We start from the raw sequence: 17366 nt of genomic DNA on the forward strand, positions 1-17366 counted from the left end.
TGATGATTCCTGTTTCAACATCACCAGTCTCATTTCCAAAGGGGTTATTTGTGCCTTTCCAGCAGTCACAAGTATTTCTGTTTTTTAAAATTTGGTGAGGATGCAAACTTGACTCCAGTTAGTTTCTGGGCACACAAAAAAACCCTTGAAAAATTGAATTGCTATCAATTGGCAAGTCACAGGATTGCTTATTGCCCAAGTCTTCCATGTAATGCCAACCCAAGTTCAACAAGGAACTAATTCAGGAGGAGTTCCAGAGGCAAGAGAAGCTGCTTGAAGTTTTGCCACTAGCATATGAATAAATTCAAAGAGGGGATCAATGGTTACTGCATTGCAGATGCCAGAAAAAGAATCTGCACAGCAACAAAAAGCCCCAACTTTGAAACGGTGTACACGGTGATGTGCTCACTATCTGTAACTAGCGCAGGTACACCATGGAGGACATTTTCAAAACTAGCCTGTCCAGGTAATTGACATGCTTTGTTGTCAATTCTTTTCTGAAGTCTGAAATACACTCTATGCTCCACCTTTAACTGGCTCTTGCTATTCCTGGCATCAGTCCTTTTTTCTATAAACCCAACACCACCATCTGGCATATCTTTTGCTGCAGGTTTGAGCTGTGGGGGGGGGGGGGGGTGGCAGGGAAGAAATAAATATTGGATTCATTCTAAAAAATATTCCATTACTTTGACCATTACATGAACTTGATCCCAGTCAAAATCAGCCAATATTATTGCTCTTGCACAACTACCTCAACTGCCTGCAGATCTCCCCTCGATCTGATGGTGCCCTGCAATGCACATCCGTTCCATTCAGGTGGATACCGTCTTAATGCAACCCTCTAGAAACATCTTCACATCCTTACGCTGCAAGAATCCTGCTCAGTTTTCTAACTTTTCTGTCTGCTAACCTTTAGCCAGGTCACTTCTTACCTCACGGGACATTGTCTTTTTCTGGTCCAGCATCCTTACCTTTGACTCTTCATTAACCTTTTCTATTTTCATACAGAACCTAACTGTATTGCAGTCACTATTTCCCAATTGTTCTCCTACTCACACACTGGCTAACTGTCCCACATCATTTCCCAAAACAAAAATCAAACAATGCATCTTTCCTCGTCGAGACGAGAAACATATCAAGCAAACAACCTCGTCCTTTAATTCTTCTCGGTCGCTCCCGAAAATGTTAGAACCAGAAATATTAAGTTCCCAAAACTACCTAAACCCAAGCCACATCTCTTATTACAGCTGCTAAATCATAACCCTCCATTTTTATTAATACTCCCTAGTTTTATTTTGAATGCTTTGTACATTCACATGCATACCACTCATAACAACAGAAAATGCTGGAAATACTCAGCAGGCCAGGCAGCATCCGTGGAGAGAGAAACAGAGTTAACGTTTCAGGTCTGGGACCCTTCATCAGAACTGGAGAAAGCTGGAGATGTAACAGATATTAAGCAGGTGCAGAGACGGGGTGGAGGGGAGGGGGGGGAAGGAATTGAAGAACATCCTGTACTTTTGTAGGGCAGGAAAGATAAAATGTTGCAAATGGGAGTGGCAAAAATCATACAGCATGAGAAATGGGGGCAGGGGTTATGATCTGAAATTGTTGAACGCTATGTTGAGTCCGGCAGGCTGTAAAGTGCCTAATCGAAAGATGAGGTGATGTTCCTCGAGCTTAGATCACAACAACTCGCCATGCAAAAACAATTCTCCCCATCTCCCCATTGATTCTTCCGTCAACCACCCCACATCTGTGTCCTCTGGTTACCGACCCCACCGCCAGTAGAAGCAGCCTCTCCCTGTGTAGATATATATATGGGATCTGGAATGCGCTGCCTGGGAGGGCGGTGGAAGCGGATTGAATAATGGCTTTCAGGGGGGAATTGGATAAATGCTTGAAAAGGAGGTATTTGCAGGGCTGTGGGGAGGGAGCGGGGAGTGGGACTGATTGGATAGCTCACAGAGCCGGCACGGGCACGATGGGCCGAGTGGCCTTCTGTGCTGCATGATTCTGTATTAATCGTCCAGATTTTTCTAGAGCAGGACATCTCGCAGCGTGCCCCGTTAGTTAGACTTCTTCCCTCACCATTCAGATCAAAAACTTTTTTGCCCTGTAAGTTGCTGGGAGTGTGAGCTGATAACAAGGGCAACGGGGCATCTGGGACCTTGGTGAATGACGGGATCATCAGTCTATCTCCTTAAACAATGAGATTTAGGCCAAAGAAAGAGAGGAATGACGGAAAAGGAAATCGGGTGAATTAGAGTCCAATTCGATAGAGAGAGAAATAAAGTGAGGGAAAGAAAGATTGGTCGAGTAAACTAGGCCTGTATTCGCTTGAATTCAGAAGAATGAGAGGGGATCTCATTGAAGCATACAAAATTATTACAGGGCTTGATAGGATGGATGCTGGGAGAATGTTTCCCTTGGCTGGGGAGTCTAGAACCAGGGGCCACAGCCTCAGGATAAAGGGTAGGCCATTCAGGACTGAGAGGAGAAGAAATTTCTTCACACAGAGGGTGGTGAATCTTTGGAATTCTCTACCCCAGAGGGCTGTGGAGGCTCAGTCATTGGGTATATTCAAAACAGAAGTCGATAGATTTCTGACTAGTAAAGGCATCAAGGGATATGGCGATAGGGCCGGTGAATGGAGTTGAGGCAGAAGATCAGCCATGATCTCATTGAATGGCGGAGCAGGCTTGAAGGGCCGAATGGCCTACTCCTGCTCCTATTTCTTATGTTCTTATATTCATTGGAACAATGTAATAGGCCGAGGACGGAGGGGTCAGAGTGGGAGTGAAGTGGTGAATTTTTACATCTCCAGCTTTTTCCAGTTCTGATGAAGGGTCCCAGACCTGAAACGTTAACTCTGTTCCTCTCTCCACGGAGCCTTGATCTTGCCTCCCCCTGCTATATTAATTTAAACCCCTCCCTTGAATCTTTTTCACCCACTCCAATATCCCTTACACTGGCTCCAGGGAGGTAACACCAACGAGGATTCTTAGTTGCAGCCACAAAAGCACCTATCTATTCCCCCCAACTATGGAATCCCGATTACTACCAGGCATCTGCATTTTTACCGCTCTCTGGCAACCACTTGCTCCACAGTGCCATACCTTTGCCATCCTCAAAGTTATCGTCGGCCCAGATATTCAGCATCAAATACCGGTTTGTCGATTCAACGCTCTCTGGGTTTCCCGACACTGCCACCGGTCATCTCTTCCTACCCAGATGGATGGTCCTCATGAACTCACTCTGCCTTGGGGTGACCACTTTTGGTAAAGTACATTCCATGAACCCTTTAACCTCCCTTATGTGACAAGTGTCACCAGTTGTTCCTTAAGCTCATGTATGCGCTGTTAACCTGGACAAATGAAACATCCAAGATTTCCCGCATGGTACGGAGACTGCACAGGCTACAGTTGTTCTCTTCCACCCCTTTCCTTCCCTCCCCACCAACCCCCCCTTCAATTCTAAAATTTTCTCTTAAAAGATTAATAGAATCAAAAACAACTTTACAATTTAACCTCAAGTACTGTATAATTTTTGGTGAATTGCACCTGAAGGTTGAAATCCTCCTGAAACTACACACCTGGGGGGAAAATTCAGTTGCTTTGCACCGCCTGTTAGCACCTAAGAGGGTGTTAATGGGGCGCAAAGCAACAAGTCCCCGGGTGCAGCACCACCAACGCCTCCCACGAAATTCAGCGGGAGGTTAGTAGCGGCGGTAACCGTAAGCACCCCGCGGCGCTGCCAGCGATGACGTCATCGCCGTGTGCAGCACCCCGCTCACGCCCCGGCCGCGATCTTCGGGAGCGCCCCCCTGACTTACCGCCAGACGCCATGTCCGACGGGGTCAGGGGGGCCTACTTGTGGCTGGGGCAGTGCTAATTAAAGGAGGTGCCGGGCGGCCATTTTTGTTGCTGGCCGCTTGCCAGCACCTGCACCCATTGCCGTCCCCGGCCTTCTGTACAGCCCCCCAGCGGAGTGCCGGTTGCGCTCTGTGAGCCCGGCTCTTTTGCCGACACTCCGATCCCTGGTGGCCCAGCTGGGCCTCGGGTTGCGCTGTGCAAGACCCCTCCCCTTTAAGAAGGGGAGGAAGTACTGCAGTGATATTCCCTCACAGCGCCCCAAGAGGGAGGCAGGGCGCTACCAATGAATTTTGGCCACGGGAGTACTAATTTTTTCAGGGGGTTATAAGTAGCGCCCCGGCAAAGTTAGCACACCAAAAGGGGCGCAACTGAAATTTTTTCCCCCCTGGTCTTCTGCTGCTCAAGAGTAATCTCTCGCTACTATACTCATTCATACTGTCTGAACTTACAGAATAGCCCAACTGCCATAGGAAGAACCAAACCAAACAGAACAGCTAGTCACACGACTTGTGTACAATTATTTAATCTATTACTGGCTCATTTGAGCCCACATACAAGATACCAAATAAACAAGTTGAAACAGATCCTAGTTTTGAATATCTAAAATTAATTAAGTCAAAGTACAATAGAATAAATAAGTAAAGATTTCAGCATCTGCACCTCTCACCAAGGGCAAGCTCCATATTTTTCTGGCATTTCACATTCCATTGGTCCCTCTAACTCAATCTGATAAATGCAGTGGTTACACGGGGTGAAATGGTGTACGGGTCAGTTACTAAAAGGGTCTTTAAGATAGGTTTTCAAAACTGGACATCTTCAGTCTGTTCTCTTTCCTTAAACTTTGCCTAAGAACGGGCTTAATCCAAATGTTCAATTAGTATTTGCCTACGGATGACTAAAAATGTCTCCTCTCCCCACCCCCACAATCTTGTATATTTTGATAATTGAATGTATTTTTCTTAATGTGAAAGAGGTGGCTTTTGGCCTTTCAAAGGAAAATATGCAAAACAGTGGAGAAATATTTTATAAATAAGCTGTACAACTTTTTAATTTTATTCAAAGGAGATTTTTCTAACAAATCACATATTATGAACACTTCAGAAATGCTATTCTTGTGCTTTTCTCTTGAAGGGTGGAAAGATGTGACTTTAGGCCATCTCGCTTATTAAATGATCAAATTGAATTCTTTAAGGAAAACAAGCTTTCTCACTTCTCTTTTCCTTTGGTCTTTGGCTTCCTCCGATTTAGTTCAAGTGCAGCTGTTGTTTGTAGACAGAATTCTTGCAAAAAGATCTTAAAGTACAGCACAACAAACTAGTGGGTATTTTTTGATTTTAAACAGATTTACAGATTGGGAGGACCCTACAAATAGGCTTTTAAAACACAGTTCTTTCATCTCCATGATGGCTTGTTAAGTGTGTAATGATATGCCTTACAGACCATGCATAGTGTTCTATGAGGCAACTTAACTTCCTCAGTTCTCAACTTTTACAAAGCTGAATCTTTTGTTGTTCCTACTTAATAGAAGCTGTCCACCTCACAATTATATCAACACAAGCCAGACTGATCAACTAGTAATGTCACACCTCTGTACGCTTTTCAAGCTGCCCAGATATTATAAATTACACTTTCTAAAGAGTTAGATGGCGACAGAATGCATTAGTGTGCAACACCACAAATAGAGGTTCAAATCCTAGCTGCTGCTAACATTCACGGTCGTGTCTATTTGCAACACCAAATTTCTGATTGGTCCCCTTGGAAGACAAGATACAAGCAACGGTTTGTCTGGAATGTGTAATCTGATCCTGCCTGCTGGAGAGTAAAAGATCTTTGCAATGTGTAATTTGATCCATTCATTGCGACAGCCAGGCTCCAGAGCTCACAGCCGAGTCCAGATAGGAAGGGGTGAGGCCAAGAAGGGATTTGAACACGATGAGAATTTTAAAATAAAAGTTGCGGAGAACAATATCCTCCTTAATTTTGTTTTGGGTGCATGGTCCCTTTAACGGGCTGTGCAGCCCATTCAAAAATTCGCGCATGCACAAAATCTCCCATTCAAAAGCCGGTAAGCAGCCTGCATGGGACCTCCAGACAGCTGCGCGGCCACATGGCTTAGTGGGAACGTTGCTGATGGACCATGAGCCGATGTAGGTCAACGAGCACAAGGGTGATGGGTGAATGGGACTTGCTGCGTGTTAGGATACATGTAGCAGAGTTTTGGATGAGCTCAAGTTCATTGAGCGTGGAAGCTGGGAGGCTGGCCAGGAGAACATTGGAATGAGAGAGTCCGGCAAACAACACATAAATGTAATGTTATGCATGTTGTAGGACCAACACAGAATACGTTCTCATTTTTAAAAATTCATTTATTTATTGCCCAACCCTATTTGCCCTTGAGGGGGTGGTAGTGAGCTGCCTTCTTGAACTGCTGCAGTCTTGGGGGGAGTGGGGTGGGGGGGGGGGGGGGAAAGAGAGGAGGGAGAACGTAGTGCAGATGTGAAGAAGGTAGGTTCTCTACCACCCACACAAGTACCATAAAAATGTTATTACCGAGATATCTTCACTGTTCTCCTCCTTCAGCCTCTGCACTGAGCGACTTCTCATCTTCTGATTTCAACCTCCATCTCAATTCATCATGCTTTCTCTATGAGTTCACTAGCCTCCTATCCTCTCTTAATCTCTTCCTCCATGTAAACTTCTCAGCCCATATTCACAGCCACCCCCTTGACCTTGCCATCTCTCGTGGCCTCGCTACTCCCATCGTGTCAAGCGCAGATATGACCATCTCTGACCACTTCCTCGTATCACTCGTCACCCACATTCCTCCTGCCCCCACCCCCCCCCAACCCTACTACCTTCCATGTCCGTCCTTGGAAAAAACTCTCCCAACTCTCTTACAACTGCACTTATAATATCCCAACTGTGCAGCCTTTGGCCCTCCATTCACCACAACATTTCTGCAGCTACCGATCTGCTCAACCACACCCTCACCACCACTTCTGATGCCCTAGTCCCCATTAAAACAATTACACTCTCACCCTGGCCGCTCCCCCTGGTACGGCCCTCACCTTCACTTCCTTAAGTCAAGGGATGCAGACTTGAACGGATATGGTGGACAACTGGTTTAGCTATTCACCGCCAGATCTGGCTGGACCACAAAGCTTTATCGGGTCCTGCTCTTGTCTGCCAAAATTGCTCACTATTCCAGAATCTTTCTGGAATGCAAAGATAAACCCAGCTTCTAGTCTCTACAGCTAACCGTCTTAAACTCCTCTCCCGTCTCCTCCGACAACAAGTGTGAGGAGCTCATGGACTTCTTTGTCTCCAAGATTGAGACCATCTGTTCAGCTGCCTCTGCCACTTCCCCTCACCCACTGGGTCAAACTTCCTCTAAGGTTCCCCCCTGCCCTAGCCCTGAACTTGCATCTTTCTTCAGTTTCTCTCTAATCTCTCATGATCTTTCCGCGCTCATCTTGTCCATGAGACCCACTTCCTGCTCCTTCTACCCTATTCCCACCAAAATGCTGACCATCCAACTTCCTTTTCTGGCTCCCACGTTAGCTAACATTGTTAACGGTTCTCTCTCCTCGGGCACTGTGTCCCTCTCCCTCAAATCTGCCGTCATCACCCCTCTCCTCAAAAAACCAATCTTTGACCCCCTCCGCCCTTGCAAACTACTGCCCCATTCTCTCCAAAGTCCTTGAACGTGTTGCCACCTCCCAAATCCATGCCCATCTTTCTCACAACTCCATGTTTGAATCCCTCCAATCAGGTTTCTGCCCCGTCACAGTACCGAAACGGCTCTCAAAGTCGTAAATGACATCCTTTATGATTGACAACGGTAAACTATCCCTCCTCATCCTTCTTGACTTGTCGGCAACCTTTGACACGGTTGACCTCCTCCAATGACTCTTCACCGTCATCCAGATAGGTGGGACTGTACTCACCTGGTTCCATTCTTATCTATTTAATCGTAGCCAGAGAATCAACTGCAACGGCTTCTCTTCCCGCTGCTGCATCGTTACCTCTGGTGTTCCCCAAGTATCTATCCTTGGCCTCCTCCTAGTTCTCATCTACCTGCTGCCTCTTGGCGACATCATCCAAAAACACAGCGTCAGTTTCCACATGTGCACTGACGACACTCAGCTCTACCTCACCACCACTTCTCTCTACCCCTCCACGGTCTCTAAATTTTCAGACTGCTTGTCCAATATCCAGTTCTGGATGAGCAGAAATTTTCTCCCAATTAATATTGGAAGGCCAAAGCTATTGTTTTCGGTCCCCGCCACAAACTCCGTTCCCTAGCCACCAACTCCATCCCTCTCCCGAACATCTATCTGAGGCTGAACCACTCTGTTTGCAACCTTGGTGTCCTTTATGACCCTGGAATGAGCTTCCAACCACATATTCTTGGCATAACGAAGACCGCCTATTTCCACCTCTAACATCGCCCGTCTCCGTCCTTGCCTCAGCTCATCTGCTGCTAAAACCCTCATCCATGCCTTTGTTACCTCCAGCTTTGAATATTCCAAAACACTCCTGGCTGGCCTCCCACGTTCTACCCTACGTAAACTTGAGGTGATCCAAAACTCAGCTGCCTGTGTCCTAACTCGCACCAAGTTCCATTCACCCATCTCCCCTGTGCTCACTGGCCTACATTGCCTCCGAGTTGAGCAATGCCTCGATTTCAAAATTCTCCTCCTTGTTTTCAAATCCCTCCATTGCCTCGTCCCTCCCCATCGCTAATCTCCTCCGCCCCACAACCACGCCCCCCCCCCCCCCCCCGCCACCCAGAGATATCTGCGCTCCTCTAATTCTGCCCTCTTGAGCATCCCTGATTACAATCGCTCCACCATTGGTGGCCGTGCCTTCTGTTGTCTTGGCACTTAGCTCTGGAATTCCCTGCCTAAAACTCTCCACCTCTCTATCCTCCTTTAAGTTGCTTCTTAAAACCTATCTCTTTGACCAAGCTTTTGGTCATCTGCCCTAATTTCCCCTTATGTGGCTCGGTGTCAAATTTTGTGTCTTATACAGGAAACTCTCGATTTACCGGCACCTAAATAACCGGAAATCTCTGGCAAAATTCAGGAGTAGGTTCAGTTAAGTTTTACTTCATATTAGTGGCCTGTTCCTGGATCTGTGGCCGGGTTCCTGCACCTGTTGCTAAGCAACAGGGACTCTTGGATTTGTTGCTGTGTACGGAGCTCTCGTACCTTTTACTATACCTCTCTGTAATCCGGACTTTTTGATAAACTGGCACCACGCCGGTCCCATTGGTGCCGGATAAAAAAAAGTGTTTCCTGTAATACTCCCGTGAAGTGCCTTGGGACATTTCACTACGTTAAACGGGCTATATAAATACAAGTTGTTGTCGACGACTTAAAGATCCCATGGCATTATTCAAAGAAAAGCTTCTCTAGATATCCTGGCCGATATTTATTCCTTAACCAACATCACTAAACCACATTATCTGGTCATTTGTGTCATTACTGTTGGTGGAGCCATGCGGTGTGAAAATTGGCTGCATTACAACAGAGACTGCACTTTTCAAAAACTCATTGGCTGTGAAATGCCCTAACGTTGCGAAAGGTGCTATATGAATTAATTTCTTTCCTTACTTAAGTTGCAAAGGGTTCCATTCCTCCTCCTTGAGCTCAAAATTCATTCAAGATTTTAAAAACCGTTCCTGTTTTTCTTCTCTAAATGAGAGGCAAGAGGGGTGGAACAAGGAGATGCTCAAAGGAGGAGAAAGTGCCGGCAGAGTAGGGGGGACAGACCAAGGTGTGATTTGGTGATGAGAGCCACACTGCCACCATGGCTGTCTGGGCGGGGCAAGTGGTGAAATGTATAGCCAGGTGGGGAGGTTTCATTTAAGGGCAAGGTGTCATCACCCCTCAGCCAAGTTTCATAATATCAATGCAATCATCCACAATTCAAAATCAAATCAAATCAACTTTTATTGTCATTGTTAGTGCACAAGTGCAGTACAACGAAATGTAGGCTTGCAGCTCCCGAGAGTGTACATTTAGATTAAGACATTTAAACATTCAACATACATTTGGCTTGTAATACATTAACATAAACATAACCATAATAAAGTGCATTGGCAGATGTGCAGGCTTTAGAGTTTATTTGTGGAGTTCAGTAGGATGACAGCCCTGGGAAAGAAGCTGTTCCTAAATCTGGTCGTACGGGTGCGAATGCATCTGTAGCGTCTCCCAGATGGCAGGAGGGCGAACAGACTGTGACTGGGGTGGGTAGGGTCTTTGATGATGGACCGTGACCTCCGTAAACAGCGTTTCTGGTATATGTGCTCTATGGTCGGTAGCCAGGTGCGTGTTGGGCAGTTTTGACTACCCGCTGCAGGGCTTTCCGGTCATAGTAGCTACAGCTGCCATGCCATACTGTGATACAGTTTGTCAGGATGCTCTCTATTGTGCAGCGGTAAAAGTTAGAGAGGATCAGGGGTGACAGGTTACATCTGGAACAGTACCCATGGATTGGAGGGTAGCTAATGTTACCCCACTATTCAAAAAAGGTGGTAGAGAGAAAACGGGGAATTACAGACCGGTAAGCCTGACATCGGTAGTGGGGAAAATGCTAGAGTCCATTATAAAAGATGTAATAGCAGAGCACTTGGAAAACAGTGACAGGATCGGACAAAGTCAACATGGATTCACAAAAGGTAAATCGTGCTTGACTAATCTACTGGAATTTTTTGAGGATGCAACTGGTAAAATAGATAAGGGAGAACCAGTGGATGTGGTGTATCTGGACTTTCAGAAGGCCTTCGATAAGGTCCTGCATAAGAGATTAGCGTGTAAAGTTAAGGCACATGGGATTGGGGGCAAGGTATTGACTTGGATAGAGAACTGGTTGGCAGACAGAAAGCAAAGAGTTGGAATAAACGGGTCTTTTTCCGAATGGCAGGCAGTGACTAGTGGGGTACCGCAGGGATCGGTCCTTGGGCCCCAGCTATTCACAATATATATTAATGATCTAGACAAGGGAACTAGGTGTAATATCTCCAAATTTGCAGACGACACAAAGCTGGGTGGGCGTGTGTGCTGTGAGGAGGATGTCGAGAAACTCCAGGATGATTTGGACATATTGGGTGATTGGGCAGAAACATGGCAGATGCAATATAACGTGGATAAATGTGAGGCTATCCACTTTGGTGGCAAAAACAGGAAGGCAGATTACCTCCTAAATGGCAATAGATTGGGAGAAGGGGAAGTGCAACGAGACCTGGGTGTCCTCGTGCACCAGTCGCTGAAGGCAAGCATGCAGGTGCAGCAGGCGGTTAAGGCGGCAAATGGTATGTTGGCCTTCGTAGCGAGAGGGTTTGAGTATAGGAACAAGGAGGTCTTGCTGCCGTTGTACAGGGCCTTGGTGAGACCACATCGAGTATTGTGTGCAGTTTTGGTCGCCTTATCTGAGGAAGGATGTTCTTGCCATGGAAGGAGTTCAGCGAAGATTCACCTGGCTGATACCTGGGATGGCAGGAATGACATATGAGGAGAGAATGGGTCGATTGGACTTGTATTCGCTGGAGTTTAGAAGAGTTGAGAGGTGATCTCATTGAAACTTATAAAATTCTGACAGGACTGGACAGACTAGATGCAGGAAAGATGTTCCCGATGGTCGGGGAGTCCAGAACCAGGGGTCACAGTCTAAGGATTAAGAGTAAGCCATTTAGGACAGAAATGAGGAGGAATTTCTTCACCCAGAGTGGTGAACCTGTGGAATTCTCTACCACAGAAGACAGTGGAGGCCAATTCATTAAATATATTCAAGAAGGAGTTGGATATATTTCTTAAGGCTAAAGGGATCAAGGGGTATGGGGAGAAAGCAGGGACAGGGTACTGAATTTGGAAGATCAGCCATGATCACTTTGCACTATCGGTTATACCAGAATGGGAGCATTTGATGCAAACACAGGGTAGCTAAAAAAGGGTAAAAATGTTCCCCAGCACTGATAGCTAAAAACTTGATCACTTCAATTTACCCAGAATAAGGTGAAAATAGTTTAGTCACGCTATTTACTGAAAAAGGTATATATAAATTAATGCCCCCAGAATGAAGGGGGGGGGGGGGGGGGGGGAGAAGAGAGAGAAAATCTAGAAAACAATTGCGACTTTGCTGTGTGTCAGGAGCTGTAGCAATGCAGCAAGTGAAGGTTTTCTGAAGCCAGCTTGGTTGAGCTTCACCAGCAGAGAGTGAAATAATGCTGTTATTGTGGCAGTCGCCCACTCAAAGAGAGATTGATTTGGAACAGGAACAAGCAGAGCTTTACGGAGTATGAGTTTACAGCATACTGACAAGCTGAATACTGATCGAAAAAGACCGACACCAGTAGCCGTGACAGCCAGAGGTCACCTCTGAAGTACGTGCAACGATCTGTATATGCCATCATGTACCAGACAACTAGCATTATGAATAGAAGCTTCACCATTTGTAATACCTTCTAAGCACTAACTTTTTTTTTATATAAACGATCTCGTGGGCCAGGTATCTCCAACTTTCCTTACCATCTCAATGAAAGTCTTGAAGACAAAGCACAGCACCCAAAAACCATCATATAATGCCGAGTGACCACTACACTGGAGCACCATCAGAGGCTTGGGAACAGGTCATTTCCCAATCCATCCACATTGACTGCGTATGGACAAAGTAATGAGCAGACTGGAAAATTAATAGAATTATTTGATGTTTATGAATCTTCAAATGAGTAACTTTGGTCAAGTAGAAGAAAAATAACACTTCTTTGGTTTTAAATGGGAGCACTGATTCACATTGGTTTTTTTAAAACTGTTCCACCATCAGAAAGACATTTCTTCTGCCCCAGCTTGTGGAAGCGGTGGCATTTAATGAACGCCAGACAGCAGAGCTATGGATAATTACCACTTTTTAAAATGGACATCCACCATGAAATCTAATTAATTGACCATACCAATATACAAAGTGCAGGTATTCATAATCTACATATGATGTAGATTATTGGTATTTTACAGCAACAGAAATATTTATTCTTTAATAATTGCAAACTGGCACTTAACTGGGATTCAGCTTGTAAAAAGTTACTATCAGTTGACAAACAACAGCATCTAAATAGTCACATTCCAATTCTTAGTTTAATCTCTTTTTTGTAAGAAATTCTAATCTCAATCTTCTTCTGTATACACTGAAATCATGACAATCCCTTATATGTAGCAGCAGAAGTTCATACCAAGTACTGCTGCAGCATGCCAAGATAAAGAAAGTCCAGGGACAATTAGCATGCATCATGATGGTTAAATTTTACAGTTGCATAGCCATCTACATGACTAAAATACTGCTTACAAGAATCGTAATCAATAAGCCTGAAATTAGGGGTTGTGGGAACAGAAAAATGGAGGTACTGTTGTAGATCAAGAGTTTGAATAAGATTTCAAATTGTACAAAAAGAACTCAATCCTTTCTAATCCAAATCCGCAGGATAAGCCTGAAATCAGGGGTTGTGGGAACAGCAAGAGGTACTGTTGTAGATCAAGAGTTTGAATAAGGTTTAAAATCATATTGTATTAAAAATAACCTCAATCCTTTCTAATCCAAATTCGCAGGATATAAAATGCTGCTATTTCAAAAGAACAGTTGAACCCAGTATGATGCGGCCACCAAATATGACTGTGTTTTGCGTATTTAGATTCACACAAAGGATTTTGAATGCAAGTTCCAATCCCACTATGGGAAGTTGTGCAGCTGAATTCAATGAATCTGGTAATTTATGAGATAGCAGCAGAAAATTATCATGAAAGCTGTGGGACTGTAAAACCCAACTGGCTCACGACTATCCTTCAAATAAGAAAACCTGTCACCTCTACCCGGTCTGATCTACACATGACTCCAGTCAACGTCAACAACAACAACTACTTGTATTTATATAGCACCTTTAACATAGTAAAACGTCCCAAGGCGCTGCACAGGAGTATTTTAAGACAAAAGAAATGACCCCGATCCACATAAGGATAAATTAGGGCAGGTGACCAAAAGCTTGGTCAAAAAGAGGTAGGTTTTAAGGAGCGTCTTAAAGGAGGAAAGAGAGGTAGCGAGGCGGACAAGTTTAGGCAGGGAATTCCAGAGCTTAGGGCCCAGGCAACAGAAGACACGGCCACCAATGGTTGAGCGATTATAATCAGGGATGCTCAAGAGAGCAGAATTAGAGGAGCGCAGGTATCTCAGGGGGGTTGTTGGGCTGGAGGAGGTTACAGAGATAGGAAGGGGTGAGGCCATGGAGGAATTTGAAAACAAGGATGAGAATTTTGAAATCGAGGCACTGCTTAACCGGGAGCCAGTGTAGGTCAACGAGCACAGGGGTGATAGGTGAACGGGACTTGGTGCAAGTTGACATGACTGACTCTTAAAAGCCCTCAACGCAAACGGGGATGGGAAATAAAGACGTCTTGCCTACATACCAGGTACAAATAATTAAAAAAATTAAGCTAATGGCAAATCCTAATTGTACATGGAGGTTGAACTAAAAAAAACAGATGGATGTGGAGGAAGCCCAAGGATAGACAGAATCTAGATGGAGATAAAATCTGAGAGTCATTTTCTTAAAACAGCCTCCTGAGATCTAAGCCCAAGTTTTGGTTTCACAATCAAAATTACTTTCTCATTCAACAGAACATATGAAAATGATGGACAGGAAAGACCAGCTAGTCCATCAAGACTGTTCCATATAAAAAATGGATCATTACCCCCAAAACTCCCCACCCACCAACAGTCATGTCATCTCCTGGGAGACACCATTTTTTTAATTTATTTTTTTATTAAATAAAACATCAGCCAATTCAGGAAAAAAAGAATTCTGCAACATTCATCTCTGATCCCGAAAGTGATCAAAACAAGTTCCAGGAGTCCACAGTGACCATGAGGCACATCAGCCAACATCCCACCTTCCTTTTGCATGCAGTAATATCAGCCTCAGCCAGAAACTTGTCCAGTTTCCTTTTGAACATTTGCAGCAAATCCAACTTGTTTCAAAGGTTGATGACCTTCTGAAAAGAAAAACATCCCGACGTCTAACCTCGCTCTATACTTTTGTAACTTGTATGCATGTCCCCTCAACAGCAAGGATAGATATTGAGGAAGAGGAAGGATATGCATTTATATAGCAACTTTAATGTAGAAAAACCATCCCAAGGATCTCAGTGAGGAAAACAGATACCAAGTCAGAGGAGACATCAGGAGGTGTGGCCAAAAGATTGGGGTTTCATGGATGGTCTTAAAAAGAGGGGAGGTGGAAACGTTTAGGGAGGGAATTCCCAAGAATGGCACCCAGGTGGTGGAAAGAACAGCCGCCAATGTTCTGGCGAAGAGAGAGATTAGAGTCAGATGAAGATAAGAGTTTGGGGGACAAATGTTTTGTAGGGCTGATTGAGGTTCCAGTGATGGGGAGAGGCAAAGCCACAGAGGGCCTTGAAGAAAAAGACAAGAATTTTAAAGTTAAGACTTTGATGGACTGGGATCCAATTTAGATGGGTGTGGCCAATGAATATTCTGAAGTTGAACTTGGAACTGGTAGTAGAGTACCATCACAACTCATTTGAAAGCAATGCCAATGAGAATGTTAAAAACAGCAATACCAGCTAAAGTATTTACTTACAATTTATTTTCTACTGTTCAACGGATGTTTTCACGGTATACGCTCAGTACCAAGTTATAAGCAAGTCTTAGTGAAATCCATATGAATGCTTTGATTTGGCACCAAACAATTCCACAAGACTACCAGCAAATTCTAGCAACAAATTCAAATAAATAAGTAAGCATGGTGCTGTTGCAATGTTGACCCTCATCATCTATGCAAATCATGGCGCTCTCAGTTTTCGGATGGGGGAAGCACCTTATCCCCAAGTAGATACAATAAACTCGGTCAAATCTAGTTTAAGAACTCTGCTTCTCCAACCAATTTAGGCTTCAAGGAAACTTTGCATAAACAAGTTCTGCTCGTGATCAAATCCTGAACCCTCATTTCTACAGAAAACACCTACTTTGCCTACACTCTACTAGACAGGAATTTGCTTTCCCAATCCCTTAAATCATTACAATAGGGAGCATTTCCAAAGGGCACAAAGCCAAGTAATAATGCTCAATATATCCATTTAATCGTTTTATTTATATAGCAGCTTAACAATGGGTTTGGAGCGGCCTTTTCTTTCAGCTCAAGGTACAGCACATGGCAGCTACACAGTGGCGGGCGGGGAGAGAAAAGGAGATAAATTAAGAGACTGGTGATTTTAAAATGCTAAATTACAAACACTTCAGCTTCCAAATGGTCAAGACAAGTAAATTACCTGTCTAAATCACAGATTTAGCTCCACTTTCTTTAGAACAAAGCAGCACTAGAGGCTAACCAGACCTGTATTACAAAAGAACAGTCTTAGTCACTGTAAATTGTTCTGGAGTTTTTTTCCATTGGATATTCAGTCCAATACCAGAGAAATAAATAGCAGGTTTCAAAAACACCAATGTACTCAATGAAGCAATTGGAACAAAATGAGCATGCAGCAACCTTAGCACTGGGGAGTGTTCAGAATACATTCAGTGCAAACTGAAACATAGGCTTGTACCATGGATGTTCTAAGATGATTACATTTAACACTGCAAAAGCATTGTTCAAAACACTCCTGACAATGTAACCACCTGACGACTGTACTAAAACCTACTACAGTATATAACTCTATATTGGGTTATGAACAGACTGAAGGGCTTTTTCTCCTTCCTACATGCTTAGCTTTTTCCCCACTATGCTGCCCTAGCTCATTGCAAGTTTAAAAAAGTGCTTATTATACAATACCACAAATACTGGCTCACCAATTTCACATGTACCACACTGCTAAGCATCTCAATAAGCAAACTATTACTTTTCATTATATACTGAAAACTACATAATTTTATGCAGGACAAATGGTTGGCAGTGACCTGAAGGCTAGAAATCAGCTCCCCCAATAGTTTAGAGCACGAGTTCACTGTGTGTGGCTCAGTACCAGATCAGGAAGGTCTTCGGTTGGAACCCTGGTCTGTGCTGATCTATAAGTCAACAGTCTTCTCCTTGGTTCAGTACGGCTGGCAGAAATCCCCATAACCCATCAATGCCTCAACTTAGAAGATGCCTCCTTGTGGCTTGTCCTATGTGTGGGAAGCAACTTCGTCTAGACAGTTTCCCTTCCCTCCAAATGTATTAATAGAGAAGGCTTAGTGCAAGGATCCGTGAAGACTTGGAATCTAACTCAGGCACTTTATTCAGAATCCAACATTCTACAAGACCAAGGCAGAGTATTTGTACCTTGGCACCATGCAGTGCTACAGTTTATTTATTCCTTCAATACTGGCAACACTTGTTGAATTCAAAAAGGCTACAAGAAATCTTTACTGAATAGATTCTAGTTCTAGATTCTATTACAGTATCAAGCAATTGTTTAAATACAGCTAACCAAATGAAGACCAATA

At 44.3% G+C, this 17366-nt stretch overlaps 1 protein-coding gene across 1 annotated transcript in view; it reads right to left on the bottom strand.

Annotated features, from left to right (window-relative positions):
• Window positions 1-17366, bottom strand: part of gna12a (guanine nucleotide binding protein (G protein) alpha 12a) — a 106392-nt gene that overhangs the window by 42556 nt on the left and 46470 nt on the right. The window lies entirely within an intron of this gene.

This window comes from Somniosus microcephalus, chromosome 11 (assembly GCF_052327205.1).
Source record: "Somniosus microcephalus isolate GS21.2 chromosome 11, FLI_Smic_1.0, whole genome shotgun sequence".
Lineage (NCBI taxonomy): Eukaryota > Metazoa > Chordata > Chondrichthyes > Squaliformes > Somniosidae > Somniosus > Somniosus microcephalus.